Below are 15,056 nucleotides of genomic sequence, written 5' to 3'. Positions count from 1 at the left end.
TGAAAATCCGGCAGACAAAAAAGAGTCTTGTGAATCGGGTGTCAAATGATGAGTGTAACTATGGACATTTTTTAGGAGTGGGGAAATGAGTGAGGAAAGGCTATGTCTTCTTTTACAAGAGAGTACTGTGTCTTCCAATTATTTTTTTTTTTTTTTTTAAGAGCTTGAATCTGATTTTTGAATACATTTATTATTCCCCCATAGCGGGTGCACCGTTCCTGGAAATACTGCAATACCAGGTCGATGCGTGGAGTGGACGGAGCAAGCTCCTATTCCATCTCCCAACTCCAAAAATCCATTTAATATATTGTCCTCGGATAGAGGACGTATCAGATATTAAACTGATAAGAACAGATACTACACTTGATCTTAGCCAAAAGGCCGAGAAGCGATGTCTTCCAATTTTAACATGTCTCTCTTTTTATGTAAAGGGCCCAATTGATACTTTAGGAGGAATTTCTCTTTTGCAAAAGCAAATTCTGGTGTGCTAACATCAACAAGGAAGCCTTCTCTGGAATGAAGTGATGCCTTGTACATGATTCTTAAAGAAATTCTACTCCACACCCTGTGTGCGAGGAGCAGTCATCGACAGTGAAAAGATGGATTATTTGTGTTTCTTTTTTCAATACTTTACAATTTTGAGGTAATTCCAGATCTACAAAATGTTGCAAGAATGGTATAAATAATTCCTGAATATTCTCTACATAGATTTCCCCAAAGTTGACATTTTACCATGTTTAGTTTATCAGTCTCTCTCTCTAAGCATTATCATTGTTTTTTTCTGAATTGCTTGAAAGGAAATTGCAGACACTTTTACCTCCAAATACTTTAATGTGTATTTTCCCCCAAAACGAGGATATCCTTCTGCAGTGATCAAAATCAGGGAATTAATGTTGATAAAATTCAATTACCTAGCCCACTGATCTTATTCAAATTTCGCCAATCGACTAAAAGAAAAAAATTCTTATATAGCATCTAGTTCAGGATTATGCATTGAATTTAGTTGTCATGTCTCTTCTGTCTCCTTCAATTTAGAATAGTCCTTAGGCTTTCTTCGTCTATCATGACCTTGCTATTTTTTAAGAAGATGGTTAGCTATTTCCTAATGTTTCTTAAGGCTCTCAAGTTGGTTTTATCTATGTTTTCTTGTAGTAGGATGCTGGTTTTGCCTTTTTTTTTTTGCAGAAATATAACAGAAATGATGCTGTGCCATAAACACTGATTTCTAAAGGGTTATCTTTCCAAAGGGTTCAGCATTCAAGGAAGGTCTGAAGCATCATAGGGTGGTTATGATGCTTACAGAAGCCTTAGAATCACTTACTCTTGAGAGAGTCACATCACCTCTCTGAGCCTTGGTTTTCTAATCTGTTAAATGGCAAGAATGGTAGCATCTAACATTTATTGAGTAAGTATACTGTGTGCTAGGGGTTGTTTCAAATGTTTTATATGTGGTGGCTTTTTTAATCTTCATGAAAACCCTTTGAGAGAGAGATTTCTTAAAAAAAAATCTTTATTCTCTTTTTATAGATGCAGAAATGGAAGAATGGAGGTTAAACAACATGTTTAAATTTGCACAGCCTGTATGTAGTAGAGATGGCTTCCAACCCAAGTACTCTGATTCTTGAGCTGTCTGTATAATCACCAAACCAGACTGACTTGTTGAAGTCATACCGTAGAAGATGGTTTGTGAGGACTCAACATGGATATGTAGACTTAAGATCTGACCCAGTGCCTGGCACTTAATATATACTAAAAATGATCATTGTTAAAATCTTCCTTCCTTCCATCATTCTGTTTGTTTTATAAATGACTCAATCAAGGAGATGTTTCAATTTAGTGATATTGAAGTGCTAGGAACTTAAAAGAATATATTTTATTGATAAAACAATATACAAACATTCTTAACATTATAAATATTCCATACGTGGTATATAATCAATGGCTCACAATATCATCATATAATTGTGTATTATTGTGATTATCATTTTTTTTGAGCATTTGCATCACTCCAGAAAAAGAAATTTAAAAAAAGAGAAAACACTCATATATACCATACCCCTTACCCCACTCTGTCATTGACCACCAGTATTTCCATCTACCCAATTTATTTTAGCCGTTATCCCTCCCATTATTTATTTATTTTTTTATCCTTATTTTTTTACTCATCTGTCTTTACCTTAGATAAAAGGAGCAGCAGATACAAGGTTTTCACAATCACACAGTCACACATTGTAAAAGCTATATCATTGTATAATCATCTTCAATAAATAAGGCTACTGGGACACAGCTCTACAGTTTCAAGTACTTCCCTCTAGCCACTCAAATACACCATAAATTAAAAAGGGATATCTATGTAATACATAAGAATAACCTCCAGGATAACCTCTTGACTGTGTTTGAAATCTCTCAACTCACACTTTATTTTTTCTCATTTCTCTCTTCCTTCTTTTATTCACGAAGGTTTTCTCAATCCTTTGATGCCAGGTCCTGGCTCATCGTGGGATTTCTGTCCCATATTGCCAGGGAAGTTTACACCCCTGGGAGTCATGTCCCATGTAGAAGGGAAGGACAATGAGCTCACTTGCCCTACTGGCTTAGAGAAGAAGCCATGTCTGAGCAACAAAAGAGGTTCTCTGGGAGTGAGTCTTAGGCTTAATTTCAAGTAGGTTTAGCTTATTCTTTACAGGGATAAGTTTCATAGAGGCAAACCCCAAGACCAAGGATTCGGCTTATTGGTTTGGTTGTCTCCACTCCTTGCTAGAATATCAGGAATTCTCCAAATGGGGAAGTTGAATATTGCCCCCTTTCTCCCCATTCCCCCAAGGGGACTTTGCAAATACTTCTTTATTCACTGTCCAAATAACTCTAGGATTTATTGGGCCATCACACTAACCTGGGAAAACAACAAAATCTCATGCCTTATTCAACATTCCATGTGAGGTGACAGGAACTTAAGGCTGTCCCTAGACGAGTTGACAATGAGGCCACTGGGGCTAATTAAATTAACCTTGAGTGGCTCATCGATGGCACTTGGCCAATGGGTGATTCTTGGGCATCATAGATAGTCAATGCCCATAGTAGCTGGGCCACAGAGTGAAGCTGGTGAGAAGACCAGCAGCATAATTCATATTGGGGTTTGGAAGCCTTTAGAGCTGCCTTACCATCCCAGTGGCATTTTCCCAGTCTGCCATTAAGGTGTGTTTGCATTTCCTAAGTGCTAGCTTGAGAATACCAGAAGAGGCAGCATCAAATGGATCAGATCATGCTGAGACTGGAGCCCTGATGCTTTGGGATGAGAATGTGTAATTTTCGGGCAGGAGGTGGGTGAATTGAGCTGAGTTCAGTACAACTTTTGTAGGGACAGCCACTCCATAGCTATCTTTTTTTCTTGCCTGGATGGCAGAGATATCATACAAATGGTGTCTTATCTGTGTAGGGCAGGATTATTAGCCAGGGGTCCATGGGTGGGTTTCAGGATTTCCATGACCTTCTTGAATCTTCTATACACAATTGTGATTGAACATGTGTATTTTTACATGTATTTCTCTAGGAAGAAATTCAAAATTTTTATCAAACCCTCCAAATATTCTGATTCTTAAAAAGAAATGAATACTTGATGGCTAGGGAGAGAGTCTGAGAGAGAAAGAAAGAGAGCAAGAGAATATATTATTTCAAAATAATTATGTAAGAAGTTGCTAGGAAACCATTCATTGACTCTGAATTATAAACATTTTCTTCTTAATCCAAAATAAATAGATCTCATATCAGCCCAATCATGAGAACACAGCTGTTTAAGTGTTTGGAAGGAATGGGGCTGGGTGTGTTATGTGTATGTGTAGGGAGGGTGAGGATGGGGAAGAGGGGAGGAAGGAAGGGTGGGTGGAGTAGGACTCCTATGGGAATTGAGAGATCAGGAATGTGGGCTTCTTTCCTGTCTTTAAGGAGGAGCACAAAGTTTCTGCAGCCAGCCCTCAGTGGATGCCTGACAATTATGATCCTAGATGGTGATAATGGTGGCTACAGGTGGTAGAACGTGTCCTCATCAAATTCTCCTTGAATTAACAAATCTCACAAATCATGTCTCTGAAAGGAAAAACGAGGGCAGTTTAAGAGAATGACAATGAAATTTCAGTCTCCTCCGAAACAGAAAAACCAAAGCCCCAGCAAACAGACTGCTTAGTTTATTTAACCTCTGCTTCTCTGAAGGAGCCCTCTGAACTTTGAGGATCTCATTCTAAGTGTGGCTTTGCCTTGTCCCCTGGGGGTTAAAAGGATAAGCAACGAGACTTCCTGGATTTTCAGAAAGTCCTGATTTTAAATGCTTGGTTCCTTTGTTGAATCACTCTAGCCTGGCTTGGTCCTTGGGGGGGTCTGTCTCCCTGCAACTTGCAACGTTTCCACAGAGCCATGGAGCAGTGTACCCCTACCTTCCACCATTGCAACACTCACATTACACTAGGGCCTCAGTTGATGACCTTCCCTTCTTCCTAGTGAGATCTTACTCTATTTCTTTCCTCCTTGTAGAAGACCTTTGCCTGTCCTCTGATCTTGCCTCTTCCACGTCATTCATTCATTCATTCATACACTCTAAAACATTTATGAAGGCTTAGTATCTGCAGGGCACTGGTAGCTGACAGTTCAATAGGGAACCACATAAGGTGCAGTGCTGCATAGCCCTGACATTCGTGGCTTAGTGGAGGTTACAGAGAAATGAATAAGCAGCTGAAGCACAGGCTGCTGAGGGCTAGGATGGACAATGCTCAGGAAAGAGGGCCCCTAACCCAGCCTAATGATATATTAGGCAATATTTCTAGAAGAGAAGGTGTCCTGGATGGATTGTGGTGGATGAGAGGGGCAAATGAGGGATGGGCAAATGAGGTATGGGGAAAATGGGTTGGGAAGGTCCATTTCCAGCAGGAAGAGTAGCATGTATAAAGGCACAGAGGTGAGAACCAGGGCAGGGGTCCTGCTTCCTGCCTGCAGGAGAATGACTGGAGGTTAGGCACAAAGTGTGGTGGGATATGAGGATGGGGATGGGAGAGGGAATCATGGGGTCATCAAGGCTTAGGTATTTGGACTTTTATACTGAGGGCATAGAAACTAGCTGAAGTCCTTAAAAAAGTTACATTGGATTTAAAAAAAATCTTATTCTGGCTTCAGAAGAGAGAATGGATTAGAGAGGGGGCAAGATGGGAGACAGGGAGGTTAGCTGAGAGGTTGTCACAATACAAATAGAAATGAGAGTGGCTAAGATAATGCGGAGAAAGTTTTTGCTTTGTCTAGGCTGATGTTCCATTACCAGCTCCATAAAATTAGTGACTTTGTTCTAATGTACTTTGCTTTCTATCAATTTTAAATTTTAAAGGACCCTTTTGTCCTATATAGTGCATTTTTTACTTTGCTTTCTGCTTCATCTTGTATGGCTATTCCTACCTCTGCTTTCACTTTGTTCATATTTATCTATGCATCTGAGAACACAGGGATACTGGGTTGAACAATGTATCTAGAAGTTAGAGGTCAAATCAAAGTTTTTACCAACTAAGGCATGCGGAGCTTGTAGAAAAAAGCAAAGACTGGACAATTTCCACATACTATGTTGATATCTTGTGGCAAAATGAACACAAGTCTAGTGCAATGAAAGTGGACTTGTCCAAGAAAGGACCATGCCTGATCAAGGAGCATTCTAGCTTCAACTATAAACTTAACTGCCTGACAATGTGCCCATGTAGGCCAGAGTCCTGGGGGTGGGTAAGAGACATGCTAGCAGTAGGAATGAAAGAAAAAAAATCAAAGAAAGGACCTGTGAGAAAGATGTAAAGATTAGCAGTGAACATAAGTTTGATTTTTACTGGTTCTGGTTATGATTTTTTCCTGGAATTAGGTGCCATGATGTCAATAAATCACTGAATCGGTTTTCCCACCTGTCCTCAATGAGAAATTGCAAATCACTTGGTCAACAATATGTTCATCCATCTTTTCATTTTCAACCATATTAAGCCATTTTCTTTTAGGTGGGTCTCTTAAAAACAGCACATAACTGAACTTTTTTCTTTTAGTAGTGGTGTTTAACCTATTTAGTGTTTTTTATAACTAATGTTTTTGGTATTACATGCTGTGCCAGTTTGAAGTATTATGTATGTACCTGAGAAAAGCCATGTTCTTTAATCCACATTCAATACTGCTGGGTGGAGTTTTTTTTTTTTATTGTTTCCATGGAGATATGACGCACCCAATCGTGGGTGAGAAATTTTGATTAGACTGTTTCCATGGAGATGTGTCTCCACTCATTAAAGATGGGTTTGCTTATAGGAACCCTTTAAGGGGGAACCATTTTGTAAAAAGCTTAAGAGCTACCAGAACAGACAGAGCTACCAGAACAGACAGAGCAACCAGAACCGACAGAGTGTACACAACCAGAGACATTTGGAGACGAAGAAGGAAAATGCTCCTGGGGGAGCTTCATGAAACAAGAAGCCGAAGAGAAAGCTAGCAGACATTGCATGTGCCCTCCCATCTGAGATAGAGATACCCTGAACTTCATCAGCCTTTCTTGAGTGAAGGTAACCTCTTGTTGGTGCCTTAATTTGGACATTTTCACAGCCTTAGAACTGTAAACTTACAATTTAATTAATTCTCCTTTTTAAAAGCAATTCCATTTCAGGTATATTGCATTCTGGTAGCCTGCAAACTAAAACACATGCATAATTTTATTTTATGCTTTATGATTTTTATGTATCTTTATTTCCTTTTCCCTAACTTTTTCAGGTGATATAGATGATTTTCTTTATTACTTATCTTCAGCAGTGAATTGGAAGCTAAGAATTCTGTTTTATATTCTATTCCTGGTTTCATTTTCTTTGTATTTATGTCTCTAAACCTATATTAATCTAATCTATGCCCAACAATAACTTTTCCTCTCCAAATATATGAGGACTTTAGTTTTCCTTTTCATCTTCTGCTTCTGCTTACTACTCATTTCCTAGTCTTTTAAAAGTTTAAATTGGAGTTATAGATCCAGCTTATTACTGTTATATATTTTTCTTTTTAAAATATGTAAATGTTGTTATGTTCCTTAATATATCTAGCTAGTTTCCATGTTCACAACTAGTCTTTTTAGTCTCTAAGAATTCCATCTTTTCATCCTTCCATATATCAGCATCCATGCCCACCTTCTCTGCTTTACCTCTTATAATGTGCTACTTGGGCTTCTGTCTAAAGCCACTTACCCAAGAATATATTCCCCAGAAATTCTGCCCCCTCTCCTATATTAACTATCTTTTGCTCTTCGCTAGATCAAACCCACAAACATACACACATACTATTATCCCTCCTGGCTTAAAAACTAATGAACTTCTTGTGACCCTACTTGCCTTACCAGTCTATTATTTGCTTTTTTTTTTACTAGCTGAGTTCTTGAAAGAGTTGTCTATACTCTTTTGTATACACATCATCTCCTCACATTCTCTTTAAAGCACACTCCAGTCAGGCTTCTGCCCCCGTCATTCCACTGAAACATAAGTGGTCACCATTCCCAACGCCTAACATGAGATCATGCCCAATGGCCAGTTCTTAGTTCTATCTTACTTGGCCTATCAATTGCCTTTTACACAGCTGGTCACATTCTCCTTCTTGATTCACTTTCTGCACTTGGCTTCCAGGACATCACGCCTGCATGGTTTTATTACTACCTCTGTGTCTACTGCTCTGTTTTCTTTGGTGCTTCTTCCTCTGTTATTGTTAAAAATCATGCTTGGTCGTCTTTTCTATTATATGCATTCTTTTGATAGTTTCAACCAGCCTCATGGATTAAAATACCATTCATATGCTGCAAACTCTGAAATGCAAATTTCTGTTCCAGACTTCTCATCTGAACGCCAGACAAATATCCAAATACATATTCAACATCTCTACTTATAAATCTGATAAATTTCTCAAATTCAGGTGTCCAAAATGGAACTCCTTAATTTTTGTCTCACTCCCTCACGTCCTTCAAATGTTTCCTCAAATGTCATCTTCTCAGTTCTAAATATCTACTAAAAGTTATGAACTTTCTCTGCTTTACCATCCCAATACCAGCACTTCTGATTCCCCTCACCCTGCTCTATATTTTTCTTTTTTTTCATGGTACATATCCATGTCTGAATATCCTGGACAATTTCCTTGTTCATTATGATCATTTATTGTCTGTCTTCCTTGCTAGAGTGTAAGCTCCATAAGAGCAAGCATCTTCATCTGTGTTGTTCAATACTTATCCCAAGTACCTAGAACTGGAATATAGTAAGTGCTTAATACATATTTTTTTCTTTATTAGAGAAGTTGTGGGTTTGCAGAAAAATCATATATAGAATATAGGATTCCCGTACACCTCTACACCGCCCACACCTTGTATTGGTATGGAACATTTGTTACAATTGATGATAGCACATCTTAATAATTATGCTATTAATTAAAATCCATAGTGTAACTTGGGGCTCACTGCTTGTGTAGTGTAGTTTCATGGGGTTTTAATTTTTTTAAATTTTGTTACCATATATATAAAATCTAAGGTTCCCCCTTTAATCATATTCAGATATATATTTCAGCGCAGTTACTTGCATTCACAATACTGTTGCCACCATCATCACCATCCATCAACAAAATATTTCCATCATTCAAAATAGGAACCTTGTACATTTTAAGCCTCAAATTTCTATTCTCTATCCTTATCCTATCTCCTGGTAATTTATATTCTAGATTCTAACTATGAGTTTGCTTATTCTAATTGTTCCAAATGAGTGAGATCATATAATATTTGCCCTTATGCCTGGCTTATTTCACTCAAAATGAGTTCATCCATGTGGTCACATGTATCAGACTTCACTCCTTTTTATGGCTGAATAATATTCCATTGTGTGCATATACCACATTTTATTTATCCATTCACTGGTTGATGGACACTTGAATTGCTTCCATTTTTTTGGCAATTGTGAATAATGCTGCTGTGAACATCCATGTGAAAATATCTCTTTGACCCCTTGCTTTCAATTCAATTCTTTTGGGTATATACCTATAAGTGGGATTTCTGGGTTATCTGGTATTTCTATACTTAGCTTTCTGAAGATCTGCCAAACTGTGTTTTACAGTGGCTGCACCATTTTACATTCTCACCAGCAATGAATGAATGTTCCTATTTCTTTGCATCTTATCCATCCAACATTTTGTTGTTTTCTGATCTGTTTTTTAATAGCAGCCAATCTAATGAGATTCTAAATGGAATCTCATTGTGTTTTGATTTGCATTTCTCTGATGGCTAATTATGAGCAACTTTTCATGTGCTTTTCTGCCATTTGTATATCTTCTTTGGAAAGATGTCTGTTCAAGTCTTTTGCCCATTTTTAATTGGGTTGTTTGTCTTTTTGTTATTACTTTGAAGGATTTCTTTAGAGGTTCTGTGTTTTTAATCTTTTATCAGATATGTGGGGTCTGAGCATTTTCTCCCATTGTATAGGTTGTTATTTTACTTTCATGATAAAGTCTTTTGAAGACCAAAAGTTTTTAATTTTGAGAAGGTCTCATTTATCTATTTTTTTCTTTAGTTGCTTGTGCCTTGGGAATGAAGTCTAAGACACCATTGCATAACAGAAGGTCCTAAAGATTTTCTTCTAGAAGTTTTATAGTTTCAGATCTTACAATAAAGTCTTTGATCCATTTTGAGTTGATTTTTAACTTGGTGCAAGGTAAGGGAGCTGCATTTTTTTTGCAAATGGAGATCCATTTTTTTCCAGCACCACTTCTTGAAGAGACTATTCTTTCCCAATTGGGTGGTCTTTGCCACCTTGTCAAAAATCAGTTTTCCTTAAAGGTGAGGGTTGTTTTCTGAGCTCTCCATTTGATTCCATTGGTTTATGCCAGTACCATGCTGTTTTGATTACTGTGGCTTTGTAATAAGTTTTAAGATTGATAAGTGTGAGTCTTCTGATTTCATTCTTCTTTCTCAAGATTGCTGTCATTATTCAGGGCTGTTAACTCTGCTATATACACTTGGTGATTGGCTTTTCCATTTACGCAAAAAAGGTTGTTGGAATTTTTATTGGGATTGCATTGAATCTATCAGTTGCTTTGGGTGGGTTTGACATCTTAATGAAATTTAGTCTTCTAATCCATGAACATGGAATGTCCTTCCATTTATTTAGAACTCCTTTGACATCTTTTACAAATGTTTTGTAGTTTTCTGTGTATAAGTCTTTTACATCCTTGGTTAGTCTTAGATATTCTTAGATATTTGATTCTTTTAGTTGCTATTGTGAATGGAATTTTTTTCTTTATTTCTTCTTCTGATTGTTCATTGCTTGTGTATAGAAACACTGCTGATGCTGATCTTGTACCCCCAAACTTTGCTAAATTCAAAGCTTTAGGAGCTTCGTTGTGGATTTTAAAGGCTTTTCTGTATATAGGATCATATCATCTGCAAATAGTGAAAGTTTTACTTCTTCTTTCCAAGTTGGATGCCTTTTATTTCTTTTTCTTGCCTAATTGTTCTGGCATGAACTCCCAGTACACTAGGGTTTTCTTGTTGGTTGTCTTTGCTCTCTGTCTGTTCTTTGACATTCAGTTTAACTTATTCTAGACTTCTAACATAGCTTCTGTTTAGCAGATCAGAATTTTCAGCTCTTGCTTTTCTGGTTCTTGATCTGCCTATATGGAACTTTTTAATGGAGGATCTCCCTAGATATGATCCACCCCAATCAGATTTTCCCAAACCAGGCAGGCTCAGGTCTCAGATAGAAGGTGTAATCAGTATCAAGTTTCCCTGAGTATGAGACCCAGCAGATTGGCAGTCTTTCCTGACAGCCTCATGGCTCTGTGCTTTTCCTATTCTGCCCAGCAGGTGGCAGTTGTCATCCCACAGCTCCCCACCAGTGTAAAGTGGTATGGTGTCTTTAATTCTCAGTAGAAACTGTCCCTGCCAGGGGCATGGTTGAGAGAGATCCTAAGGTAGAAGGCAGGATATAAGCTGTTTCTGTTTTCCAGAACCTGGGGTCTGAATTCTCTGAATGAGAGGTGCTACTTGTACTGGGCCCTGCCCTCCTCCCCTTTCTTGGGGAAAGATATGCTCTTTAGGGAATTATCTCCCTCACTTAACTAGTTACTTTGAGATGCATGGCATTCAGAATAGGAATGAGGGCTTTGGAATTCTGTATGATTAATGTAATGCCTGGATATATCAACAAAATATGTTGAGCAGATAATTTAAAAATATTGGTAAAGTCCCTTGAAGGATGGGAGAAAAAGTATGAAACTATTAAGCTTTACTGCCAGGAAAACCCCTGATACTCTCTCAAACATTAGGACTATCAAGTCAATAGATTAAGTACTTAATCTTGAGGCTTGTTCTTGTGAAGTTTTTTTATGTAGTAGAGAAGCTAAGCCTACCTATAGGTATGCCTAAGAGTTACTTCCAGACGACATCTTCTTTTACTCAGATGTGGCTTCTCTCTCTCTAAACCTGACTCTGTAAGCAAAAGCCTTACCCTCCCCCCATATGGGACATGACAACCAGGGGTGAAAGCTTCCCTGGCAATGTGGGATATGACTCTCAGGTATGAGTGTGGCTCTGGGACTATGGGATTGACAATGCCTTCCTGACCAAAAGGGGGAAAAGAATTGTAAGAAATTAAGTAAGAGTTGCTGAAAGAGTTCAAATAGAGTCAAGAGGCTACTCTGGAGGTTACTCTTACACAAGCGTCTATTAGGTATTGCTATTTATCATGGTTTACCAACTCCCAACCAAAACCATTCCTGCCAATCCTAAAGAACACCTAGGGCTTTATCTGAGGTTCTGTATAGATTCCAGGCACTATGATTACTTTCCAGAAACCTACAACCTCAAGATGTACTCCTTGGCCAGGTAAGTCCTGAAATGCAGAGGAGCCAGCCTCTCCAGAACATCAACTTGTTCCATCCCCGAATCTCATATTAACAACAGCCACTTCCAACATGAAAAAGCTAGGATGGGCATAGTTCAAATATCCCTAAAGATTGGGAGAAAGATCACAGGAGAAGGTGATGTTATAACAGAGAAGATAGAATTTAACAAATGAGTATGATGCTGAATCATTATATTTATGTTTCTTTTAGTCTCCAGTTTCTTGGAGTAGCTAGAAAAACCTAAAATTTTGGAACTGTAACCCATACCAAACTCTGAAATCTGTTCTATAACTAATTGTTGTGGTATGCTTTGAAATTTATTGCTTTTTTGTATATATGTTATTTTCACAATAAAAATAAAAGGTTTCTCTCAGGCACCTCTTCATTCCACCCTTGCCTGGGGAGTGCTGACAATTGAAAATGTTTGAGGATTCTTTTTAATGGACTGGTGAAATAGTGAAAAAAAGAAAATCCATTTCAGAGCCAGTCCCCAGTCCCCTGGGTTTACCAATCAAGAACCGGAGCTGGTACCTGGCTCTATTGCCCCTTTTCTTGGGAAATGGCCCTTTCCCAGTATTTTGAGCTCAGTGTACTCTAAATGATTTTTTTTTCCTCATCAGCCCTGACTTCTCTTTGCTGGTGAGACCTCAGGGTTCCCTTTGTGCTTACTCTTGGTTTATCTGTGCCTGGAGCTTGTATTCAGCAAATTTGTAAATTAAAGCCATAATTGGAGTTTGCTAGAGCTTTCCTTGTCTTGTCCCTAATAGAGACTGCTTCTTTTTCCCATGGGGAATTGTGTCCAAAATAGCCTGCCATGCCGGTGGGGTAGTGGCACCAGTTCCCAATGGCTTGGAAGACTTACAATTTTCTTCTGTGATCTCAGTCCTTCCACCTGTTCTAGACTGGTGTGTGTTGTGTGTCCGGTCACAGAAGTCCCCCAAACAGTTGTTTCAGGCAGTTCCTGACTATTTACTAGCTGCCTCAGGGGACTAATTAAATTCTACACCTTCCTTTGCTGCCATCTTGCCCCACCTCCTTTTTATTCTTTTTTAATGTGAAAATTTAGAGTTATCAATTTCCCTGTCAATACTACCTTTGCTGCATCCCATAAGTTTTGGTATTTTGCATTTTCATTTTTATTCACCTTAAGATATTTCCTAATTTTGCTTCTAATTTTCTCTTTAACCCATTAGTTGTTTAAGAGTATGTTTTTTAATTTCAACATATTTGTGAATTTTCCATTTCTACCTCTGTGATTCAGTTTTAGGTTCATTCCATTGTGGTCAGAGAATATACATAGTATGAACTCAATATTTTTTAATTTATTGAGATTTGTTTTGTGGCCCAATATATGGTCTGTCCTGGAGAATGATCCATGTGTACTAGAGAAGAATGTGTATTCTGGTTTTGTTGGGTGTGGTGTTCTATGCATGTCTGTTAGGTCTAGTTGGTTTAGGGTATCATTCAAGACCTGTACTTCCTTACTGATCTGCCTAGATGTTCTATCTATTATTAAGATTCATGTGTTAAAGTCTCTCGTCGTTAGTGTAGAACCACCAGTTTCTCCTTTCATATCTTTCAGTATTTACTTGATATATTTTGGGAGCTCTTCTGTTATGTGCATATATATTTATAATTGCTACATCTTCCGGTTCAGTTGTTCCCTTTATCCATATAAAATGACCATCTTTGTCCCTTGTAACTATTTGACTTAAAGTCTATTTCATCTGATATTTGTATAGCCACCCAAACTCTTTTCTGGTTACTAGCTTCATGACATGTATTTTTTCCCATCTTTTTACCCTCAACCTTCTTATATCTTTGACTTTATGTGAGTGTCTTGCATGGGTCATGGTTTTTATCCATTCTCCCAGTTTCTACCTTTTGATGGGATAGTTTAATCCATTTGCATTTAAAGTCACTATTGATAATACAGGACTTTCTTCTGCCATTTTGCTATTTAGCATTGATAAGTCCTATATTTGTTTTGTCCCTCAAGACAATGCCAATGCCTACTTTTATATTATTTTCTTTTCTTTTTTGTACTGTATTGAATGCCTTTTCATTTCTATCTGGTTATCTTTTTCATCTATTTTCCTTGTGGTTACCTTAGAGTTAAAATTGAACATCCTAAATATTTAGCAATTGTTCTTGTTTTAATACTAAATTAACTTCAATGGCACATATACTTTCCCTACACCCTTTTGTCCCCCCACCACTTTTTGAACTTGTTACCACTTTTATCTTTGCACATTATTTGTCCACAAACCTAAATTTATCATTACTTTTATGTATTTATGTTTTAGCACCTTTAGGAAGTAAGAAGTGGAGTTATATATCAAACAATACAATATAATAACACTGACATTTATTATTACCCAAATTGCTACCTTTACCACAGGTCTTTTTAGTTTGTGCTGCTTTGAACCACTGTCTAGTGTCCTTTCCTTTCAATCTGAAGAACGTCTTTTAGCATTGCTTGTAGGGCAGGAGTCGTGATGAATCCCCTTAGTTTATCTGAGAATGTCTTAATCTCTCCCTCATTTTTGAAAGTTAGTCTTGCCAGATACAAAATTCTTGGTTGGTAGTTGTTTTCCTCCAGCACTTTATGTATTTCAACCCACCGCCTTCTTGTCTTTATGGTTTCTGACAAGAAACTGGCCCTCAATCTGATTGGGACTCCTTTGTGCATAACACATTGCTTTTCTCCTGAAACTTTTGGAACTCTCTCCTTATCTTTTGCATTTGATTGTGTAATCAATACAAAGTAGGCTGTATTTTTCTTTATATTTATCTTGTTAGGTGTTCTCTGAGCTTTTTGGATATGTATATTCACATATTTTGCTAAATTTGGTAAGTTCTTTCTCATTATTTCTTCAACAAATATTCTTTCTGTCCCTTTCTCTCTTTCTTCTCTGTCTTGGACTCCTCGATTGCATTTACTGGCATGGTGTCCTATAGCTGTCAGGCTACTTTCACTTTTAATATTTCTTTATTCTTTCTGCTCCTCAGCCTGACTCATTTCAAGTGTCTTCTTTTTAGGTTCACTGATATTTTCTTCTGCCAGTTTCAATCTACTTTTGAAACCCTTCTGAGCATATTTTCATTTCCATTGTTGTGGCCTTCAACTCCAGTGGTTATTTTTGGTT

The 15,056-nt window shown here is 37.7% G+C and overlaps 1 non-coding gene across 1 annotated transcript; it reads right to left on the bottom strand.

Moving 5' to 3' along the window:
- Positions 1–202: 202 nt before the first annotated feature.
- On the bottom strand, positions 203–393 carry LOC143642992 (U2 spliceosomal RNA). The gene has a single exon (XR_013156048.1). It is a non-coding gene; the product is annotated as a U2 spliceosomal RNA (small nuclear RNA).
- Between the last annotated feature and the right edge of the window lie 14,663 nt (positions 394–15,056).

The sequence above is a fragment of the Tamandua tetradactyla genome, chromosome 7 (assembly GCF_023851605.1).
Source record: "Tamandua tetradactyla isolate mTamTet1 chromosome 7, mTamTet1.pri, whole genome shotgun sequence".
NCBI lineage: Eukaryota > Metazoa > Chordata > Mammalia > Pilosa > Myrmecophagidae > Tamandua > Tamandua tetradactyla.
This window is presented reverse-complemented; position numbering and strand designations above follow the sequence as displayed.